Source organism: Chlorocebus sabaeus, chromosome 4 (assembly GCF_047675955.1).
Source record: "Chlorocebus sabaeus isolate Y175 chromosome 4, mChlSab1.0.hap1, whole genome shotgun sequence".
NCBI classification, from domain to species: Eukaryota; Metazoa; Chordata; class Mammalia; order Primates; family Cercopithecidae; genus Chlorocebus; species Chlorocebus sabaeus.
In genome coordinates, this window is record NC_132907.1 from 402,947 (window position 1) to 421,482 (window position 18,536).

An 18,536-nucleotide genomic window follows, 5' to 3' on the forward strand; every position below is an offset into this window, starting at 1 on the left:
AGTTTTGGAGAGTTTAAAAAAAAATGGAATGACTTATTAGGTGGGTCTGAGGCTTTGGAATCAGACCGGATTCCAATACTAAGTCTACCAACCTCGCCTGTGTCATCATGGGCAAAGTTTCTGACTTTTTGAGCTTCATTTATCTCACTCATAAAACAGTGTAATAATTATGTCTTCCTCATGCTGCTATGATTAAATGAAATAATTCATGTGAAGAAGTTGGCACAGCACAGCATGGAGCATATAGGAAGCAAGTAACGAGTGTTGGATAGGAAATTATTATTGGGATTATAACTTGCATTCAGTGACCAAAATGAAGGAGTAGCTCTGCCCCCACTTGTAGCAGACACTCCCAGAGATGTACTTGATTGATAAAAGTAGAGAGAAAAGCTTTACTCACACAGTCTTTAACTTTAGAACTAGTAAGGGTTTTAAAGACCAGCTAGTACAAGTCCTTAGTATTCAGATAAAGAAACAGGACCAGACACAGTGACTCAGGTCTGTAATCCCAGCATTTTGGGAGACCGAGGTGGGCAGATCACCTGAGGTCAGGTATTCGAGACCAACCTCACCAACATGGTGAAATCCTGTCTCTACTGAAAATACAACAATTAGCCGGACATGGTGGCACATGTCTGTGGTCTCAGCTACTCAGGAGGCTGAGGCACGAGAATCGCTTGAACCTGGGAGGTGGAGGTTGCAGTAAGCTGAATCGTGCTGCTGCACTCTAGCCTCGGCGACAGAGCGAGGCTCTGTCTCAAAATAAATAAATAAATACATAAATTAAATAAACAGGTAAAGAAACAGGATGGTGACTTCTCAAAATCCACACAGGAAGTTTGAAGCAGAATCAGGACTAAAACACAGCTCTTTGACCTCTAGCTTTCTATTATACTGCACTGTACCTTAAATAGCAATGCAGTGAACAAAACATCCTGGGATTGAAGAGGCAAGAATTGTCACAAATGTTTAGAAAAGACAAAAAGATCTCTGAAAGAGAGTGAGTCAGTGCAGCAGAGTCTTAGATCAAGTGCCACCCTCGACTGTATACACTTTCTAATACAGCCGTGCCCAATTCACCCCGGTCCTCCAGAACCTTGCCTTAGATTACAAAACCTTCTCAACACAGCAGTTCTATACCTTCAGTTCGTTATTCTCATTGAAAAATTCTAATTTTAAGACAAACCCAAGAGAAATGTTGATACATTACCTTAAGTCATGCTGCTGCAGATTTGACTGAAGGGGAATTTATTTTTGCTTTCGCTTTCTGTTATAAGATTCAGAACTTTGCACGCTTCCTGAGTACAGTGCTAGCTGGTTCATTATCACGCAGGTGTGAATGGAGCTTAGGATCCAAGCTTTATTCCAAAAGGATAAGAAACTTTTTGCAGAATGCACTAATAAGTGGCTTTGGAGTATAAGCCAAACCATGGAAAGAAAGGATTGCCAGTGGCTGCCACTTCTGCTGTTATCGCCTCCGTTCCCTTATCCCCAGGGTAAAGCCTTCAGAACATACTTCGTGTTTTTTAGTGCCAAGTTGCCTTAGGAATTGATCTTGAACTTCTCCTTGTGCTGCGTCCTCAGTGCTATGAAATCTGACTTCTGCCCATCCACCCCACAAATGTAACTAACTCCAAGCGTACCAAACACCTCCCAGGCAACTTCTGTGGTCTTTATCAGAGGTGATTATTCTCAGTTTTTCCAGTCTGTAACCTCCCCGTCTCCTTGGGTACGAGGGGACTGTATCTCACCCTCATCTCTTTGATCTCTCTTTATCTGCCTGTTTGAGTTGGGCTTCTACTTCCTCTTTGCTCTGAATATAGACCTTCCACAAAGATGAAACCTCTGGACTTTGCTCTGCTCTCTGTTTATCCTTTCCAGTACCCAGATTTAGCATTTATCCCCATTCATCCCACATTGCTCCCATTGTGATCCCTCCTCCAAGGGTTCTGCTGCTGTAATTCCAACAGCCCGATGGACTGACATTACGTGGATGTCTAACCCTAACCTGAACCAGAACCCTAACAACTCAAACAGTGTTTTCTTCCCCCGGATTAACACCCTTTGCTTGAGCTTTATATGCTTCCGGCCTTCTTCCATTATCTGGGATTGAACCATATAGTTATTTTGATTCTGTCCCTCTCCAATTTGTTACCAAAGCCTGTGGATTTTTCCTTTTCCTTTTTTTTTGTTTTTTGTTTTTTGTTTGAGATAGGGTCTCACTGTTACCTAGGCTGGAGTGCAGTGGTGCCATCCCAGCTCACTGCAGCCTCGAATTCCTCAGCTCAAATGATCCTCCCACCTCAGCCTCCCAAGTAGCTGGGGCTACAGGCATCCACCAGTACACCCAGCTAATTTATTATTATTATTTTTTTATAGATGAGGTCTTCCTAGGTTGCTCAGGCTGGTCTCAAATTCCTAGGCTCAAGTGATCCTTCTGCTTCAGCCTCCCAAAGGGTTGGGATTACAGGCATGAGCCACCACAACTGGCCCTTTTGAATCATTTTCAATCTCTATCCAATTAAGAAAAACTCCCACTACTTATTAAAGTAGTCCAGGTCCTCATCCTTCCTCACAATGGCCTTCAACCATATCTTCCCGGCTTCGCAAGCTCAGCTTCTTGCAGTTTACTTGTACAATGCCACCAGATTAATCCTTTCTACTACTGCTTGACCATGCCTCCCCCACTGCTCAAGATCTTTCCTTGATTTCCCCATTTACAGAGGGGCAAGTCCTAGTGTGGGAACCATGGTGGCCTACTGGCAGCCTATATGCCAGCCTATAGTTGTTTTGTTTGAATCACAGTCTATTAAAAGGCAATACATCCATACGAGTTCTACTGTTGAGTGAAATATACCAAGCTTAGCCCTTATTGTGTTGCAGACGCTCTTCATAGACTTGCACCATGTGCCTTGTCCTGCTGTGGTTTGTGTTTGCAACCTATGTTTGGCCCAACAGCACATGTTGCCATGATTAGATCCTAGTTAAGTCTCAAGCTTTAATTTTTCCCCATTTCTACATTTTATTATCTCAACCTGAATGAACAAGTCGATAACGTAGAAGGGGCAGAGAGCAAGGCAGTTACCTACACCTAAGGCCGGAGGCATAAGACTGAATGGGGTCCCTCAGAGCTGCATTTCACGTAGTGAGAGGGACACCACAGGAAGGGGGATGGCTGGAAACCAGTGAGTGGGAAAAAGAAGGGACAAAGAGGACAAAGAAGAAGAGGCCCCAAGGGCTTATCTATGGACTCTAACTCTGCAGGGTGTGGGGGCAAGTAGAAGAGGTATAGAAGGCTGGGAGTATTTCTGTGATATTCCTTGTCACAGGATCCAGCGTAGCTGTGGGTATGTGGGCGAGTGCGTGTGTGTTTTCAGAGCTCTCTCCTGCCCACTGGAACAGAAGTGGTGGTGGAGAATGAAGAAACAGGCTATGGAATTGAGCTGCAGAATCCTAGAAGTGAAAATTGAGCAGGATTCAAGTACTTTGCAGCTTATTTAAAAGAGTTTCTCAGCAAAATGGGCTCCTAACTTTTCTTTGCTTCTTTCTTTCTTTCTTTCTTTCTTTCTTTCTTTCTTTCTTTCTTTCTTTCTTTCTTTCTTTCTTTCTTTCTTTCTTTTCTTGTCTCTTCTTTTCTTTTCTTTGGGATAAGCTTCGGGAGGTTTGTTGCTTAGGGAATTCGTGTCTCAGTTTTCCATTTCATCCTGGTCTCTGAATTGTCTCTTACTCAGAGAGACCCTCCTTTTGGCTCTAAGGCAGTACCACCCCTCTCTAAATCCACCCTGCCACCACCAAGGCCTATCCCGTCAGCCTGCTTTATGTTTCTTCTTAGCATTGGTCAGTTCCTGATACTTGGTTATATAGTTGTTTGTTTGTTTGTTTTCTTGTCTCCTCACTAGAACGTAAGCTTTTTGCAGGTAGCAAGTCTGCCCTCTAACTGCCGAGTGCCCAGTCTAGAGCAGAGCCTGCCATGTAAGAAACCCTCAACAAATGTTAGCTGAGTGGATGAATGCATTTTCAGTGTTTTAGTTTTAGTTTTTGTCTTTTGATTTTCCTAGATTGCCCAACAGGTTGCTTCATGCTTCAGGCACATCAGGGTACCTTCCACTTCTGGATGAGCCCAGTGTTTCCTCAGCTTTTCTGCACCTGCCTCTCCATTGACCTAGAGTGCCTATGGAACACTCAGAGTGTCCCCTGTGTAAACCACCTATCACAAGCTAAATGCCAGCCCCAAGAAGTCACTCTGGAAGTAACACATGCTTCCTTTCCAGTCCCTAACTACAGGTATTTGTTTAGTAGGTCTACTGGCCCTCATCTGAGGCTAACATGTTTGTGTTTTATTTTCTTCCTCAGATTATCAACTTCAGGCGATGGGCCATGCACCAGGATTCCACCTCTTTCTAGCACCTATCAGTGTTGCACACATCACAGGCCCTCAACAAACAGGTGAGAATGAATGAGTTAAAAGTGAATTTTCCAAAGAGATGAGACTTTATTGTCAAAATATTTTAAAGATTTCACTAATTTGCATGTTTTTTTTTTGACAAAGTCTCACTCTGTCTCCCAGGCTGGAGACGGCGGCACGATCTCTGCTCACTGCAAGCTCCGCCTCCCGGGTTCAAGTGATTCTTGTGCCTCAGCCTCCCGAGTAGCTGGGACTACAGGCTCCCACCACCATGATTGGCTAATTTTTGTATTTTTAGTAAAGACGGGGTTTCACCGTGTTGGTCAGGCTGGTCTCAAACTCCTGACCTCAGGTAATCCACCCACCTGGGCCTCCCAAAGTGTTGGGATTACAGGGTGTGAGCCACCACACCCTGCAGAGAATTTTTGTTAAATATATTACGTATGTTTCTATCCTCTTAGGGTGCTCTCAACAGATTTAAATCTTAATGACTTCGTTTTTTCTTTTTAATTATAAACTGAATCTAGGATAAAGAGAATTGAATCATCTTCTTAAAATAATTCGCTTCTTCATCTCCAAATTAGACACACTGATACTTTGCTACAGAGGATTATTGCCAATCTGAGAATCAATTAGGGGAAATATATGAAAGACAATTCGTAAATGTTTTGTAAACTTTAAAGTTCTTTACTTGCATAAGTTACTTTTATTCTTATTTTTTTATTTTTTGGGACAGAGTCTTGCTCTTTGCCCAGGCTGTAATGCAGTGGCACAATTACAGCTTATTGGAGCCTCAACCTCCTGGGCTCAAGCGATTCTCTTGTTTCAACCATCCAAGTAACTGAGGCTACAGACGTGCACCACCACACCTGGCTAATTTTTAAATTTTTTGTAGAGATGGGTTTTCGCCATGTTTCCCAGGCTGGTTTTGAACTCTTGAGCTCAAGTGATTCACCTACCTTGGCCAGGGTCTCACTCGGTTGCCCAGGCTGGAGTGCAGTGACATGATCTCGGCTCACTGCAACTTCTGCCTCCTGGGTTCAAGCGATTCTCCTGGCTCAGTCTCCCTAGTAGCTAGAACTACAGGCACCCACCACCATGTCTGGCTCATTTTTGTATTTTTAGTAGAGACAGGGTTTCGTCATGTTGGTCAGGCTGGTCTCGAACTCCTGACCTCAGGCGATCTGCCAGCTTACAGGAATGAGCCACCATGCCCGGCCCTGCCTTGGCCTTTCAAAATGCTGGAATTACAGGTGAGAGCCACCATGCCCAGACTACTTTTATTATAATAACATCTTATGTTATATTGTAATACAGTGCTGTTCTTGTGGCAAACGAGATGTAATAAATGACCCCATGTTGCTATATCTTTTTGAATTCTTGTGAGTACTGTACAAAGTTTATTCCACCCCCTCCATTATTATCCAATTTGTATTTACCTTCTATTGTCACCTTCAGTTATCCCTAACCACCATCCTAAACTTCTCAGAATTGTTTCTTTCGGTATACTGCAAACTGAAAAATCAACAAACAAAGCTAGTTGAACATTATTTCAGGTACTCAGATGCCTTAAAATTTACTTCCTGGCCTGGTGCGGTGGCTCATACCTGTAATCCCAGCACTTTGGGAGGCCGAGGCAGGCAGAGCGCGAGGTTAGGAGATCAAGACGATCCTACCTAACACGGTAAAACCCCATCTCTACTAAAAATACAAAAAATTAGCCAGGCGTGATGGTGTGCGTCTGTAGTCCCAGCTACTCAGGAGGCTAAGGCAGTAGAAAAGCTTGAACCCGGGAGGCAGAGGTTGCAGTGAGCAGAGATCATGCCACTGCACTCCAGCCTAGGCAACAGAGCAAGACTCTGTGTAAAACAAACAAAAAATTACTTCCTAATTCTGTCTGTGTTGTCAGTGAAGACATACAGAATGAATAAAATGACAAATAGCGTCCTGACAAACAAAACCGTATTGAATCTCCTTCTCCCTTTTTGCTAATGTGGCTGTTGAACTTCTTCCTCTTAATAGAGTCACAGCTTGGCCTTGGTCAGTGTTAGATGCTTGTCACTCTCAAGCCAACTTATAGTTTAAAAAGTAGCTTCCTTTTCTCTGACTTCCATTTTATTTTTCAAAAGGGTGTCTATAAATCTATTAAAATACTTCTAAGAATTATTGTTATGCCTATGTTCATTTTCAGACAAAATAGAGACAGTCTGCACTATGGGCTCACAATTTTTAATTTAAAGAAAATCAGTGAAAGTTTATGTAGACTCAGGGCCTTATGCAAGACATGAGAAATGGGGGTAAGGAGGGGAAATTCACCTAGTAAATGCAATCTGTAGCTTCTTTTAAGCTCATCCAGTTGCAACAGAAAATTAAAACATGCATTCTCAGAATTTTAAATCAGTAATTGACAGGAAGACAGTTTTTCAAAAATGGTTATCTTTTGCAATGCCTTCCACAAAGCACTTACTGAAAACAAAAACAGAAAAATGCAACCATAAAAATCTGATGTTGTTAAAGTAGAACCGAATATTAGACAAACTTGACATTGAACAACTGCTATTTTACCACATTTAAAATTTTTATTTAGTGGCCAAATGAAAAATGCTGGTGCCTCTGTTATTTTCTTTCCAATTAAAGATTACTTAAATAACTGATGATGCATTCTCACACAGGAAAAATGATGACAAAATAAACCAGGGTGATTCTGAACTTGTTAAATATTTTGAAAGTAAATTTGTATGCTTTCAACCAACCGATTAAAACCAACTGATTAAACCAAATCAGTAATGTTTTGGCTTCCCCCCTACTTAAATATTTAACTAAAAGATCTATAAAAACTTTCGCTTCTGGCCAAGATAGAGTAGGGGCTCTGATTTATTCTCCTGCTTAAAACAACCAAAAAAAAAGATGGACAAAAGACAGTTTACAAGACAATGAGTATCAGGCAACCCAAGACAGCGATCCCTGAAGAGAAGGAAACAAATAGGCAAGCTCTGTGATTTTCCCGATTTTCCCAGCTTTCTGCCTTGAGAGAGGTTCCAGGCTGCTTTGCCGGGAGACAGAATTAAGGCAGAGCCCAGCAGATTCTTTGAGTTGAGGAGATGGAGATGAGAGTCTGGGAGCACAAAGAAACCAGAGTTCATAGGATGAATACCAAAGAGGAGAGAGCGGCAGAAAGAGATGATCGGTGTGTGGGAGTTCAGGCTTTGGAAACCTGCTGAGGGTTTTCCTGGAGTATTCTACTGATCAATGATCAATATGCACATGAGCGGAAAATAAACGTTGCCAGAAACTGAACCACTGAAAAGGATTAGTGGAAACAAAGTCTGGTGCTTGCACAGAGACAGAAATAGTGCTTTTGCCTACCCATCAAACTGGAAAACCTCCAGATGAATGGGCCAAGGGGTAGAGTATGCTAAAGTGTCTTGCCTAAGTTGTGGGGAGCAGATAAGTCTCCGATTTGGTCCTGCCTAACAAATCTTAAAAGCAGGATCCAAAAGGATGAAACTTCTCAAGTAACTTACCTGTGTTCCAGCACAAAGCTCAATAGCATTTATAGTGATAAAAGAAAAATCCACCACCCGACTAGGTAAAAATACCTAGATTACTGGTATTTAGGTAAAAATACCTAAAAAAAATTTAGATTACTAAATCTAAATTACTAAATCTAATGTGAATGCTTGAATAACTATGCATTATGCAATTATGGGTGGGGATTTTTGAACCAACTGGGTTTATTAACTCACTACAGCAAGGGAAAACACCCTGGGGAGCCCTGGGGCATCTCAGAAACAGAGTGTCAGAAAGGAGTTATTATGGGATGTTATAGGTGATTTGCATGAGAGTTTCATGGTGGAGGGCTTTGTTTTGGTTTAAATGTTCTAAGAAAGTGGGAGTGATTCTATGATTTCATATCTTATTAAGAGATTAGACTAAGGCTAAGGCTGAAACTGGGGAAGAAACAGCAGTCATTCACATTAGCCAGGATTTGAAGACGTCTGGTCATTTTTGTGGTTTGGATAAGGTTCATGTTTGCCTATGTTCAGACATGATTATGGAGTTGGCTTGTGTTTGTCTTGATCCATCAGAGTCACAAGAGTGGTTGTGTCTGATGTTCATATTCCATGAAATTGTTTGTGTTCAACAGGAGAATACTGAGGTCTGGCTGTGAGTGCCAGGTCAGCTACTGGCTATCAGGGACTGCCTTTCTCATTACTCTAAGCAGCTCTCAGATTTTGCACCCCGTGCTCCTACTATCAAAAGCTTAGTCTGCCCCTCAATTTCCTCTTCCAAATCTGCAAATGCCCCTGGGGCATTTCTGGAATCCCTGGTTCACCTCTTTGGGTTTCCATCTTTTCTAGAATCTTAGCTTAGTAATTCTTCACTATCTTTTTAGACTTTTATGCTTTAAAGATCTTCTTCCATTTTGTCAGTGTTTACAATTGTCTTCAGTGGCAGGGTTGGTCCAATTACATACTGTGCCATTACAGCAAGAGGCAGCGCCCTCCCCTATCCCTGTCCCACTTATAGATTTCCCTCAGCCTCCAAAAATGGTTTTCTGGACCTTTTGCCTGGGCACCCATCCTCTTATCTGAACCATTTAAATCTGGATAGATGTCTGATCACCTTACAATAGCTCCACAGTCTTCATGGTCAGATTATTGAGGAGTTTTCGCTAGACTTATGTTTAGCCTTCCCTACTTCAATACTCTTTGCCTTCTTCAGCTGTCTTCCTAACTCTCCAGAGCCATTTGACAATATTTTTGACATTCAAATACAGCAAAAAACTTCAAACCCTTTGTTCCAGACAGATTGCTCCTTCTACTATCCTTTTCTATAAAAATCCTGAATCTACCTGTTATTTTCTAATAAATCTGTAAACTAAATAAATGTGAGTGGGCTCATGGTTGTACTTTGGAAATATGTTGAGTAAGCTAATTCTCAACTTTCATCCATGAGTAAATAGAGTCTTCTTCTTTTCATGAATGTCCTGTGTTTGTGCCTCTCTGAAGCCAACACTTGGTATAAAACTAGTCAGTGGAGGGTAGAGGGTGATGGGTACATACTTTTAAATCGGCAGTTATCAACTAGAGAAGTTATGGATTACAGCCTTCAGGCCATGATGTACACTTTACCACTTAGCTTTCTGAATTTTATTGATTGATAAGACTGGTCACTCTGTCTTCAGAGCAAAGCAACTCTGTGTGACCCTAGCTATGCATTTTAAATTACAATCAGTGTCCTCTAGTAGCCAACCAACAAGTTCTCTTGAGCGAAGAAAGCAAAAGCAGCAGGAGCTTCATCTAGTGGTAACAAGTGTAACTGCAGAGAATCCTGTGTTGTAGAGCTAACACTTGGTGCAAACACACATCTTGTGGCAAATTACACAATCCAAAAAGCAATGGCATATGTTCTGTGAATACACAACGAAGATAATCAGATTTATAGGTAGATTTGGATTTCTGACATTTGACGTTGAGGACTGGGGGTCAGAATTTTTATGATACCATTACTAAATCTAATTTGAATGCTTGAATAACTATGCATTAGTATAGCCTAGGGCAGTGATTCTCAGATTATGCCCTGCCCCCTCCAACAGCATCAGCAGCACTCTGAACATTTGTTAGAAATGCAAATTCTCAAGGTTTCCCAAATGGTATTAATTGGAAACTCAGGGTGACATCTAGAAATCTGTATTTTAACAAACTCTCCAAATGGTTCTGATACACACTAAAATTTGAGAACCATTAGCCTAGGGTTAGAAGTTCAGGATCTTAAATAAAACATTCTCTCTTTATATCCCAGCTCAATTTCTGAATGGCTGGGTGGCCTTGGGCAAGACACTTTTTCTCTAAGTTTTAAGTTCCTCATTTATCAAATGTTATGAAAATAGCACAAACTTCATAGGGCTGTTGTGAGAATGAAAAGATATATCTGTGTTGCCTTAGTCAAAGTTCCCCACAAAAGACAGCATAAGGCAAAGTTTAGGTATTAATGCTCTAATGAAGGGGTGGTAGGTTGTATTTCCAAGGATGGCCACACTGATAGACAGCCAGTCCCACTTGCTCTTGTTAGTGAGGTCTCTGTTTCCTTCCCTTGAATCTAGGTAGATTTTTGTAACTGCCTTCAATAATATGCAGCAGGTCATAGAAGGGAGGTGGCTTCTGTGGATGTGGAGTGCTGGGCTGACTTTTAAGATAGAACTGATTGTATACATCTCTTTCCAATCTTGGGTTCAGTGACTTCAAGTCGGTAGCCTGAGAATAGTTTTGTTTTTTGTTTTTGTTTTGTTTTGTTTTGTTTTGGAGATGGAATCTTGCTCTGTCACCCAGGCTGGAGTGCAGTGGTGCGGTCTCGGCTCAGTGCAACCTCTGCCTCCTGGGCTCAAGCAATTCTCCCTGCCTCAGCCTCCCAAGTAGCTAGGATTACAGGCACTTGCCACCACACCTGGCTCATTTTTGTATTTGTAGTAGAGACAGGGTTTCACCATGTTAGCCTTGAACTCCTGACCTCAGGTAATCTGCCCATTTCAGCCTCCCAAAGTGCTGGGATTACAGGCGTGAGCCACTGCGCCCAGCCCACATAGAGTATTAAAGCAGCTAAATAAACAAATTACACAAAGCAGGACCTTTTTCCCACCGTGAGAGCTGGTTGTTAAATCTTTCTTGGAACTACTACTTCCCTTTGATTCTGTCTCTCTCTGCTGGTCCTTGGACCCTGCCATGAGGCTATGAGGAAGCTCAGGCCCATAAGGAGAGGTCACTTGTTGGCATTCTGGCAGATGCTTCCAGCTAGGTGCTTTCCGGTGACAGCCAGCATCCAATACCAGGCACGTGAGTGAGTGAGTGAGTTTCAAATCATCCCAACGCCACCCTTCAAGAATTCCACCTAAGACTCTAACATTGTGAAGCAGAGAAGAGTCATCCTAGCTATGCCGTGTCTGAATTCTTGACCTATAAAAACTGTGACAAATAATAAATAATTATTGTTGCTTTAAGTCACTAAGTTTTGTGTTAATTTGTTGTGCAACCATAACTAAAGCATGCAGTATAATCTCAGGGAGAAGCCCGGCACGGTGGTTCATGCCTGTAACCCTAACACTTTGGGAGGCCAAGGCAGGGGGATTGCCTCAGCTCAGGAGTTCGAGACCGCCCTGGACAACATGATGAAACCTTGTCTCTACCAAAAATCCAAAAATTAGCCGGGCATGGTGCTGGGCGCCTATAATCCCAGCTACTCGGGAGGCTGAAGCAGGAGAATCACTTGAACCTGGGAGGTGGAGGTTGCAGTGAGCCAAGCTTGTACCACTGCACTCCAGCCTGGGCAACACAGAGAGACTCTGTCAAAAAAAAAAAAAAATCTCAGGGAGGTAATGGAGGGAAAAAGGAAAGTGAGGCAGGCAGGTAACGAGGGAAACAAACACAAAGCTAGGTACTGATGACCTGGTCACTCATCAAGGAAACGTAGCTGGTTGCTTGGTCTTGTGGGACATCCCCTAAGAGGCTGTATGGAACTCCTGGCTTCAGAATGGTTTATTTATAGGGTAAAAGGTAGACAAATTATCTGCTGGCTTCTTCTCCTGTCTGTCAATAGCACATCAACTCCTCAGCACTTCCAGCTTGTGTCAGCAGGTCCCTCCCGGTGGCTGACCAGCCTCTAGCTGGCTGGTGTGCACGTACCAGGTCTCTCCTAGAAGGTGCTCTGTGATGTCTCCTAAGTTTCTTGTGGCTGCAATGGCAGGAACTAGGGCTTTATAGCTGCAGGAATGACACTGGCTATTACTAAGGCAACTCCTCCCAGAAAAGCAACTCAGGCCCTGGGGCAGAGCTGGGATGGCATATCAGCTGGGTTGGGTATACATGTTAAATAGACATCCTTAATGAATGTTGGTTATAATTATCACTATTAATACTATATGTTACAAACACTGATGTTTGTCCATTTGTTTTCCACACAGGTGTGTTTTTGTTACTAAAATTGATGTGAGTATTGAAAAACATAGAGATTAGCCTAGAAGTTGGCTCTTTAAGGCAAGAGTCACAGACCAAAATACGGGATGCATTAAGTATAAACAGCTTGTACACACATTAATTGCAGAGTTTAGATTACGTTGACACTTAGGAAGGGGAAGAGAACTCAGAAAATGTGATCACTTGACCAAAGGAGAAAGTACAGGCTTGGCATAATGAGAGAATAAGGCATAACACTGGAAGTATGAAGCATGTAGATAATACTACTAGGCTTTATACTTGTTTAAACTAATAGCTATATTTCATTTTTAAATGGATCCTTTTGTAAATACATAGAATAGTAAGGTTACAAATAGATGTTACAATTGCTATAAGTATGTATATTGGTAGATTGAGTATGAAAAAAGCGATCTTGTATGGTACATACATGCATAGAGTAAAAACACAACTAATTTTTGTCAGTCTGGGTATAATGTCTTTGAGAAAGAAAAGTTCTTGACAAGGCCTGATGAAAGCAACAGGGTTTGGAAGACAGTATTGCATCGCTTATGTGGACCTATCTTATTTGCCCATATGTAAATGAAGGCCATTCATCTATTCCAAAACCCTTATTGAATATGCTGTGGAACTAGATTAGATGTGGTGTGGTGGGTGGCGGTGGAATTAAACGTTAAAGATAAATAAATTTTAGAATTCAGTACTGGTATGGCATAATTAAAGCCTAAAGTAAGAAAAAATAAAAAGTAGAATAGTTACCATTTTCTTTTGGCAGACTAAAAACATTTGAGGGTTATTTGGAAATTGTATTTATTTTCCACTACTGATTACCAATTTAGAAAACAAAACCTCAGATTTATTACTTGTAGAGAACAATTACTTATTTACCAAGTATTTCTGTCTGGGTATTTTGACATCATTTCTGTAGCTTGCTAATGTTAAGCAAATCTCCATTTCCTAATTTACTAGAACTAGTTTGTACTTTGGAAAGGAGTAGGGCTTTTATACACGTTTTAACAATCGGAACAGGAGCAAAGGCCAACAGGTTACATTAGTTCAGTGAAGATGTTAGAAATGAAGGAAATGGACGTCCTTCCAATTCTGTTCTGGTTGGTTACTTTAATCACATGTTTTCTATAAGTTGCAGGTCTTGACTAATTTTCTGTGTCTATAAAAACATTCAGAGACATTTCCCGTGATATGGATAAAAACTTCACTCATTTAGAAGACAAGGAGGATGGAGCAGGTCATAAGTTCAAAGGAAACACCTCAGCGTGCTATCAAGGACCATATCCCATCACTTCAATTGTAGTTAATTATTGGCTAAAAGACCATAGAAAAAGCTCTAGGAAGAGCGCATACAAAAGGTAAAGAACAAAAATAAAACATTAACTTTAATCCAGGGCTTGTTTTTAAAGTTTTTAGCTCTCTGTTCAATTTCCATGCCTTTCAAAGTATTGGCTCATATTTGCATTTCTGTATCAATAAGATTTTTACTGAAGACACACCTTTTTATAAATTGGACCTTTGATAATATTTTTATAGTTTTAATTTGCACATATATAAGTCACTTTGAAAAAGAATTGTATTGTTCCCTGTTCAACCTATCAAATCTTTCCAGTGTTCTAAGAAAATTACTATTGAACTTGCGTTTTCAAGATACCCAAATCAAAAGTATAAAATATGATACAGCTAACTAAAAAGGATAATTTCTTTTAAAGCATTGTATCCTTCCAAGGGATTATAAAGGTTTCTTGTACAATCAATTGGTTTAATTTTATTACAAATTTATTTTTTTGAAAAATAACCTTAAAATCTTCTACCACAGCTGAAATATGATTTCTGTTTATCATGTATTGGAATAGATCTGTGTATTTTTTTACTAATGTGATGCGTAAAAAAGATAGCAAAGTAAATCTGAGACTTTTCACTGTCATCTTGTGTGTACTAAGATACATGTCATTTTGAATGTACATTCATTTTCCATAAAATCTTCAAAACATTGAGTGTAACTTTTAAAGAATAAGGAAGCACCTGTTGGCCTCTCTAAAGGAAAACATAAAGACACATGGCTTTGACATATTTAGCACAAGTTAAATAACTTTTGGCTCAGCTACTGTGTCAACGATAAGGCAATTTCATAGCTTTGGGAGGTGAGTGTCAAATCGCCACTAAATCTAAGTACAAGGAAAATGGTAACATTATTCATTTGGCAGCTTTTTTGTGTGTGTTTACACTATCTGCAAAGTGCCACAATAAGTATTGCCAGGGAGTGAACTCTTGCCCCTGCTTGAAGCATCTTGTGTGCATGTAAATGTGAATGTGTATATGAATGTACCCATCTTTAAAAACATCACAACAGTATACGCACATGGTAAAAAAAAAAAAAATCAAGAATGTATAGTATAGAACTTAACAGTGCAGCTGGAGTCAAGGAAGCCTTTGAAGATAATATACAATATCAGTTGGGCTTTAAATTATTATTTAAAAAGGAGGAAAGAGCACATAAGAAGTGATACTAAAGGAGTAAAGTAATCGAGATGAGATTTTTTTTTTTTTTAAAGATGAGATTTCTAAATTTCCTGGTTGGAATTAGGGGTTTGTACCAGAGAGGAGTGGTAGGCATGATGGATCCTGAACATATCTAGCTTGAAGAACTAGTAAGAATTTTCACATCAAAATCAGTGGGTAGTTAGAAATGTGAACAAAAATGTATGAAAAAGTCAGGTAGGAATTCACATAAAAAGGTATCAAAGTCATGACCATGAGTGAATCTGCTAAGAGAAAATACAGAGTAAAAAGAGAAAGAGGCTGAAGGAGCTTATGTTTTGGGGAATGAGAAAAAGAAAAGAGTCAGAGAAATCAGGGCTGGGGGAGGATTATAAGAACATGACACAGAAGCCAGGGGAAGAGAGTTTCATGAAAAAGGGGTTGTCAGGGGACACAAATGAAAGGTTAGTGAGGATGGTGATTGAGAAAAACCCACTGAATTGGATGACACAGATTGTGCCTCTGAGAGAAACCGCTTAATTTCAGGGGTGGGCAAAGGGTGAAACCACACTGCAGAGAGCTAAGGGGGTGGACGCGGGAGTAGAGCTGTTGGTAGTATCTGTAGAGGTTCTGGTATAGAGGCTCTGCAGCTGACAGAGGGCAAATTGGTGAGGAAGGGTGCAGGAAGAGACTGATTGGGGAATAAGCCTTGAGGACTTAGAATAGAGAGGAGCCTGAGGAGGGCACACAGGGAATGGGAAGGTGGGGGCAGGGGGCAAACTTAGGGCACAGTGGTGGATTTAGAGAAGAGAGACTTGAGAGGATAGTGTAGGTGGATCTTCGGACAAAAGAAGAAATATTTATGTAAAAAAAAGTAAGTGAATCACAAGGTTCCAAGAAGCACAAGTTAACATGGCAAGTGTGTCACTTTAGTTATGCCCTGCTCAACCCAGATATGGGTGAGGGTAAAAGAGGTAGCTCTGAAAGGTCCAAGGCATTTTGGTAGGAAGTAACAGCAAAATGGCAGGGGGACAGCAAAGGTCAAAATGAGACCTTTTCTTGGGGATGGGCCCAGAGAATGGCGCAGGGATGGTCTTGTAAGGAGCACTCCTCTTCTTCCCTAATCTCTCAATTGCCTCATATCCTTGGAATGAGGCAGAACATAAGGAATAATCTCTAGGAAATCATGGTGGCTTCAGGGAAGGTTACCCTGTTGCCATCAAGAAAATATCAGCTTAAAATGAAACAACAGAGGTCCTTAAAACTCATTTGCTACTAAAAGTCAACCATTCACCAGACAATGATGGAATCTTTTAATGCCCTTTATTCATAACCACTGTAATTTCAGGGAGTTTCTGTTATAAGTTCCAGGTCTCGTATCTGGCTTTGACACACTGAAATATTTGCTAATAGCTGCCTTCTGATTTTCTGTGACTGCTTGGGTTAGGCTGATTCTCAGGCCATCTTTACCTGGTTGGCAGCCTCAATTTCACTAATAAGAAGGCAAGTTTATTTATTTATTTAATTTATATGACTCTTTATTGTAAAAGTTTACTGTTTATTGAGATAGCACTTGGGTAGTAATGTCTTGTCCACTAAAGAACTTATAGTATCACCTTTTGTAAAGATTGATTTAGACTGGGCAGGGTGGCTCATGCCTGTAATCCCAGCACTTCGGGAAGCTGAGGCAGGATTATTTAAGGCCAGGAGTTTGAGACCAGCTTGGACAACATAGGAAGATCCCATCTCTACAAAAAATAAAAAGAAAAAAATAAAATTAGCTGGGCGTGATTATGTGCATCTGTGGTTCCAACTTCTTGGGAGGCTGAGCCAAGAGGATCACCTGAACCCAGGAGTTCAAGGATATAGTAAGCCATGATTGCACTATTGCACTCTAGCCTGGGTGACAGAGCAAGATCTTGTCTTGATTTTTTTAAAAAAAGAGTCACAATATACCTGGGTTCACAAGTCATACAAGCTTTTTAGAATGGGATGCTTTAAATTTCAAGTTTATTTTGATCATTAAAAAGTAATAGGCAAGATTACTGTTGGATAAATGCAACAGAATTCCCACAAGGATGCTGTCTCTGCTCTATAGTCACAGTGGAGTGTTAAGCACATAGGCTTTGAAGTTAAATGTCCTGGGTTCAAATGCTGGGTCATGTACTTCAGTTAGATGTTTATGTTCTGTTGCCTCAGTTTCCTCATTTGTAAAGTGGGGATAATTAAAATACCTGTCTTGAAGCGCTGGGATCAAATGAGATGGCATGTGATGAAGCCTGGCATATCCCAAGTACTCCAGAGATATTAGTGGCTATTACTACTGAGGAGGACGAATGGTATCCACAGCATCAGAGGAAACATTGCCAATTCTGACTAAGGCTTTCAGAAATATCTTCAAGTACCTTTGGAGCTGCTTATGAACCTTGAGACTATCCCTGTGAAATCTTTAAATGAGAATAAGCATGTACCAGTCAAAAGCCACCTAGATTTTTACCTAATTTGCATTCAGATCCACTGGGGCTTAGACTGCTCATCAGAAACTCTCTTTAATTAGGCCATTCTGTCCTTTGTTACCAGAGAGTTAGTCAAAGGCTGCCTTAGTGAAGTACCCATGTGTTCGTTACTTCTGTAACATGAAGATATCCCCAGGGAAAACCCACACTGATGCCACCTGCTTCTGGATGCCACAGCAGGTGATAAGACCTGTAGATCAGAGGCACAGGCCCTTGTTCATACCTTCTTTGTTGTGTAGTGATCAGAAGCCTTATTTGTGGGAATTGATGAAAAGATTTTGGCATTTCAAAGAATTGTCAGGAAGGCTGTAGAAACAGACTTACAAACTTCTAGGGAGACAACACCTACAATTTGGCCCCAGAATCACAAAGGCAAGGTTTTGACCTTATAATGACTGCTCACTTCAATGGGTAGAGGCTTCTGCCTACACAATTTAACAAAAAAAAAAGAAAAGAAAAGAAAAGAAAAGAAAGATCTACATGAAGACCGTTTACCTGTGTTGCTCACTTGCAAATTGAAGTGGCACATTACTGCATTGGATTGGCAGAGGTAAGTCACGTGTCTGCAATTCGGCTGTAAAGGAGGCTGGAAATTTGAGTCTGATTTCTTTGGGGCAGTGGGACCGAAAAGTGAGGCAATCATTTAGAAGATGATAACACAGCAACCAACGGACAAATGTGCATTAGCTCCCCCTTTTATTCCACTCCCCTGGATTCTAGCCAACTACTTCTTGTGGAAGTCTTCCAGAAACTGAGTCTTACCCAAGGAAACCTTCCTAGACCCCCTTACACTCAACTGGGCTCCCAGACAGTAATATCGTAAGGTTTGGGCTCATGTCTTTTCATTCAGTGCTATATTTTAGTATCTAATACAGTGAGCTTGGCACACGGTAGTTGCTAAATAATTTTGTTGACTGAATGTAAGACTAGTTCTTCTCCTCTGTAAGTTCGGCCTCACTGTCACCGCCACAAACAACAACACAGGTGTAATTTATAATTACTTATATTTATAAATGTGTATCCTGTGAAACACATAAATTTATAGACAGGGCCGGGCGCGGTGGCTCACACCTGTAATCCCAGCACCTTGGGAGTCGGAGGCGGTGGATCACCTGAGGTCAGGAGTTCGGGACCAGCCTGGCCAACATGGTGAAACCC

At 41.0% G+C, this 18,536-nt stretch overlaps 2 protein-coding genes across 2 annotated transcripts in view; one reads left to right on the plus strand and one right to left on the minus strand.

The window, feature by feature from the left end:
* The window catches only part of ERAP2 (endoplasmic reticulum aminopeptidase 2), a 59,083-nt gene extending 57,187 nt beyond the window's left edge, over nt 1-1,896 (minus strand). Inside the window, exon 1 of the mRNA XM_007979050.3 lies at nt 1,211-1,896. The gene's annotated coding sequence lies outside the window, so the exon portion shown is untranslated. The remainder of the gene's footprint in view (nt 1-1,210) is intronic.
* The window catches only part of LOC140711609 (uncharacterized), a 130,638-nt gene that overhangs the window by 67,554 nt on the left and 44,548 nt on the right, over nt 1-18,536 (plus strand). Inside the window, exon 4 of the mRNA XM_073014921.1 lies at nt 4,354-4,446. The gene's annotated coding sequence lies outside the window, so the exon portion shown is untranslated. The remainder of the gene's footprint in view (nt 1-4,353; nt 4,447-18,536) is intronic.